Genomic DNA, 5,981 nt, shown 5'->3' on the forward strand with positions numbered 1-5,981 from the left:
TTTAATTGTTTTTTTTTGGGGGGGGGGGACAACAAAGCTGTACTGCATTCTCAACGTTTTTTTTTTTAATACTGCCATATTTAAATTCCACTATAACATCAAATGAATCAATTTTGTTGATTCAATGACATAAAACTCAAGTTTTAATTACTTGTGTAAACGTTAAATATTTTATGAACCACACACAACTGGCTAGAGCTGGACACTGCAAGCAACTTCTAGCAAACACAATCTATAGAAAATTCAACTCTTGTACAATCAATTCTATTAAAATATCTGTACAAGAAGGTTTAATTAAGACTAACTCTTAAGAAAAACTTCACAAAGCCAAGGTAGTAATACAACAAAATAAATCATGTTTCACATTAAAAACTTAAATCTATATACTGACAAACTGTAGTGGTAAATGTTGAGATTTAGAAAGGTTTTAATCACTGAAAATATATACCTAAAAACATGTTATTAAGATAATAAAAAAGGCTATGAAACATAAAAAGTTTCCAACCCTATCCGAATTCTAGGATTTTGCTTTGCTTTTCATGAAGGACAATTACATGTGTTACAAGTAACAAACACATGTTCATTTAATGGCTTACTACAAGACATGAACATTATGCACCCCATTAATTCAATTTCATGATTCACAAATACAAGTATATTTTTTCTCCTAAAAAAAGTATAACACATATAATTTAATCAAACCCTCAAGTAATTATTTATTGCAGACTAAAAAACGTTTTAAGATTCTACTGGGTGTTCGAAAAGTCTGGAACCATAAGCAATTCAAAGAATTTTACAGAATGTGTTTCATATGCTGTCATTGCAACTCAAAACAACAGGATTAACTCCACCCTTTCATGCTTTGACAGTGCGATAATTAGTCACATATCTGAAATTAAGAAAAGCTGCAAATCACCTATGGTTCCAAACTTTTAAGACACCCTGTATTATTAAATATCTACTTTTAAACTATCTAGTAGTTAAACTAGTGTAACATCTAAGAAACCTAACAAATCTTTAAGAGACCAGTAAAGATAGGTAGAAATCTACCTGGTATAGAGTTGATTCCACAGTCTATAACCACAGCCCCTGGCTTAACCCAGTCTTTCTTCACCATTTGTGGCTGACCTACTCCAGCCACAACAATATCTGCTTCTCGTACCTATCAAGTGAAGTTTTCAATTAACCTAAACTATTTATCACCTTAACTGGCATTAGTCATTAACACTTACTATATCTAGAACCAAAGAATACAGTACTGCTTTCCCACCTAATTCAGAAAGAAGTGAGGAAATTAAACAAGAGTGTGATATAAAGTTCTTCACAAAAAATCAAGTTTTATCCATCTTAACTTTACAAAATAAATTATGCTTGAAAATAATTTTGGTTACAAGTAAAATATTTTCTTTATATAATACTAAAGCAAATATGAAACTACTTTTAGACAGAATTTCACAAACTCTAACAGTATATTTCATTTCAATTGTCTGTTAAACATGAAATTACTTTCCCAATAAACTATTTCTCCTGAGAAATTAAAAGCTGAAGAACTGAGAAAAATTTCATAAATAAAATATTACAAGTAGAGATATGAATCAACCTAATTTAATAGAATATAATAAAGCACAGAAAATTATCATAACTTAGTAACAGAATGCTCCATAAAAATATAAGAATGTGCATAAAATCATTATGAATGTTAATTCTAGCTGTTAATTGTTAAATAACAAAAACTTTTAGCTACCTTCAGGTATCTATTAATCAGAAGAAGCATTGCAGTGAGCTTAACTGTAATTAAGAATAGTAATTATCAATTAGTTTTCACTATTTTTAGTCTGCTGCACAAAATGTGCAATCTTTTTTCAAAATCAGCTCTGATCTTCATTACTTGTTCACATAAAAAAGTTATAAACTAATTACATTTTAGATACACAATATTAGTGATATAAATGTGGCTTCATCAAAAGCATTTACATTAAACAGAAGCAATTCTCTCTAGGCTATCTCACCACAGCTGGTAAATCTTTCGTTCGAGAATGGCAGATTGTCACAGTAGCATGATTCCACAACAGAAGCTGAGCCATTGGCATGCCCACAATTTTGCTTCTACCAATCACAACAGCACGACTTCCTTTCAGAGTAAAACCTAAAAAAAAGGAAATTTTGTTTTTGAATTTCTTTTAAAATGAAAACACAAACACTTGTAAATGAATTGTACGCTTACAAATTCATTTACAAGATTGTAATTCGATCACTGCATATTTAACAACACCAGTATTTTCAATCATGGTGTAATTTTGTTTCCATTTAGAAATAATATGTTATGTCTGCTTGTAAGAGTAGTATTTTTCTTTTAAACAAAATGCTCACAGCATGGTGTTATATTATTGAAGCTGACCAGTGAGATCAGTTTTGAAATCGAAATTAATGAATGTATCTTAATAAACTGTAATGATTTAGATGTCATATGGCTCTCCTCAAAGATTAGTTAATAAAAACATATAGAGTGTATTCTCCTTATAAGATACTCTGGCACATATGGTGTGGTATTATTATAATCAAAGGAACCTGCTTCAACATACAAGACCAAGAGTTTGTATGCAATTATTTACTAATGAAAAACAAGGCGAAAAGACTGTAATAGTAATGTACTTATTTTGAAAATATTAATCTTGTATCACATGGAAATTTGACTGAATTCTTTAGAAATCCATTTTGAAATACTTATTTTGGTTTTAAATAAACAACTTTACCTCACCAGAATGTAACTCTGAAATATCTTACCCATACTTGTGCTTTTTTTCAAAGAACATCTGACATAAATATAATACACACTACTGCACATTTATTAGGTATTTAATTCTCCTAATAATTGATATAAATAAAACTATGAAATCTTTCTACTCGAATTAAGCCTATTGAGTTAACTTATTAAGGTCAAAGTCTAAAGTCTCATTAAAAAAAGTACATCAATCTGTTCACATGGTAGTCACTAAATATGCAGTCAAGATGTGTTCTAGTTGAACAGAGTTGTTTAAACATTTCTTTAACAATAAGTAAAAGCTTGGAATGGTCTATTCTTTCATGGGGGGGGGGCAGACTAGTTTCAGAGAATTCCACTTCTCATCAGTGACCCTGGACATGACCACTGAATAAAACTTCAGACCAAACCAAGCCTTTATAGTAGTGAGGTATCAAAAGTCGAATTGTAGGTTTTAAGTGTTTTACACTCACAAAAAAAACAACAAAAACTATCATTCTATAGGTATTTGAGGAACTTGTAGCGTTCCGCCACAATTTAATTCTTCATATTTTTAGCCGACACTAGGCAGCTGATACGTAATAGTTGAACAGGGTTGTTTAAACATTTGTTTAACAACAAGTAAAACTAGTCTGGCCCACAGACACCCCCCGATGAAAGAATAGACCATTTCAAGCTTTTACTGTACCATTAAATTAAAGCAGCCTAATCATATTATAACATATTCTCCTTTACTTTCGCTTCTGGGTTCTTTAAGTTTGCATAACTCATACAAGTAAGCATAAAAACAGCTGAACTGTAAAGCAAGGCCTTTTCTCTAAAAGAATCTTATTCACACCTGTGCGTTTGATCAACTCCATACATCCCCAAGGTGTGCAGGGTAAGAAAAACCCTTCCAACTGTCCATGAGAAAGCTTCCCTGCATTCTCATCATGGATTCTAAATACAAAACAGAAACAGTTTATTTAAAAGATTTTAATTTAACCAATAAACAAATCATAAACAAGTTTAAATACATTGAGTGATGATTTGAGTACAGTGAAAAAATTTTACTTCTTTAACATTAATAATATCCAGTACTAGTGCATGTTCACATTGATTAGTCTTTTAATGAATCATAAAAAATTCCTTTCACAACCTGAATAGTTTATGGTATTATAGAGCGTATTAGTTAAAATAAATAGAATACTAGTTAGTACAAACCTTAAAACTGTAAACCAACAGTTCTATACATGCATTTAGTTATAATGACCAATAATTATAGAAAAATAATTATGGAAATCATTAGTCAGTGAGGTAGTCTAAGCTCAGTAAAATTATACGAGAACTAAAACTACAAAAAAAATTAATTTCCCTTTATTACTAAGCATGGTAGTACTTTGTATGTAGGGATTGGCTAGAAATAAAATGGCCATTAATATTATGCATTGCTCATCATAGCCTCAAATATTTCTCATAACAATATAAGAGACTTTTATAAACACCTAACTTAGGTTTTCAAAAGCTATTAAGACTTTCAATTTAGCCAAAAAACATCGCTAAAGTAGAGAACCAGCAATTAGCTTAACAGCCATATGTTTTCCTGATTGTTCTAATTCTGGCATCAGAAGGGCTAGCTCACCAATACTTGAAATTGTTGTGATGATTTACACACCAAAATGTTAATAATGGCTGGAGACGGCTTGAATGGGTAATGAAGAAAAACTTTAATATAACAGCAAATGTACAACGTTTCGACAAGGTTTTGTCATCATCAGGTGACAGAAACAAGGGATGAATACACAAAACCATACAAAAATCTCTATATAAGTAGCCACTGAATCAATGTTACAAGCTTATGGGAATTATCCATTGTAAGACTTGATAGCATTATGCAGTTTAAATGCTTTTATTCAAACCTGAATTCATGTAAATGAAAGGAATTCAACATTTAGTTGTGGATAAAAGTTTTTTTTTGAAATATTTAGCTACTTATGTAAGGATTTTTTGTATGGTTTTGTGTATTCACTCCTACCTTGTTTCTGTACTTTCTGGCATTACCATCCCTACATCATCCTTATTTTTTTTCAAAATTTTTTTTATTACTTGTGACTTGAAGAAACTTTCATATCAACAAACAATAAAAATTCTGATCATTCCTTTATGACTGTAGTGACTATAAACGAAGGGGAGGAGGACTTATGATAATTAAGACCTTTGGGTAACTGTATTTTGAGAATCAGAGTATCATAAATCAAGCCTACCATATTCTATAAAGTACTAGTCAAAAATTAAACACAATGATGAAGTGAAATGGACCAATATTTTTAATACACAAGAAAAAAATGAGATATTTAATCAGAATTGAAAATATTATTCCATCATGATATTACAGTAGGCAATTTTAACAGACCATTAAAAAAACACCAATATTATTTATACATTTTAACCATGTAATATACGGAGTGATGATGCCTGCCCAACACACGCTAACATCTACAGACGACTTCCTCCACTTACTACATGCCACAAATCCACAGGGAGTACTCGCCTCCTTGGACGTCGAATCATTATTTACCAATGTACCAGTCCAGGATACGATAGACATAATCTGCAACAACGTTTACAGACACCCGACCGTGTCTCCACCCAAAATAACTGAAGAAATAATGCGTGAACTTCTACTCGCCTGTACTACGAAGTCACCTTTTCAACATATCAATGATTCGCTATACCAGCAAGTCGACGGAGTTGCCATGGGTTCTCCTCTTGGAGTAACTTTCGCCAATTTTTACATGTGTCACATAGAAAACAAAGTGCTGCAGGACACCACCCCGCACTATACTGCAGATACGTCGACGACTGCTTCATCATTACCAAGGACACTGATGAATTAATGAAGCTCCGACAAAACCTACAGGACAACTCTGTGCTTAAATTCACCCACGAAAAAGCCACTGACAAAACCATCAATTTTCTGGATGTACATATCGACGCCAACAACAGCACATACGCCACATCTGTCTATCAAAAACCCACTAGCCAGGGAATCTACCTCAACGCTCAAAGTGAATGCCCTCAAAGATACAAAACTGGAACCATCCACGCCCTCATCCACTGTACCTACAAAATATCCTCAGATTGGAATCTATTTCACAACAGAATTCGCACACTCCGACAAACGTTCATCGATAATGGATATAGTAATACCACATTCGACAAAACACTTCAACGATATCTG

The 5,981-nt window shown here is 32.1% G+C and overlaps 1 pseudogene; it reads right to left on the minus strand.

Moving 5' to 3' along the window:
• The window catches only part of LOC106464423, a 70,669-nt pseudogene that overhangs the window by 43,700 nt on the left and 20,988 nt on the right, over positions 1-5,981 (minus strand).

This window comes from Limulus polyphemus, unplaced genomic scaffold (assembly GCF_000517525.1).
Source record: "Limulus polyphemus unplaced genomic scaffold, Limulus_polyphemus-2.1.2 Scaffold1648, whole genome shotgun sequence".
Lineage (NCBI taxonomy): Eukaryota > Metazoa > Arthropoda > Merostomata > Xiphosura > Limulidae > Limulus > Limulus polyphemus.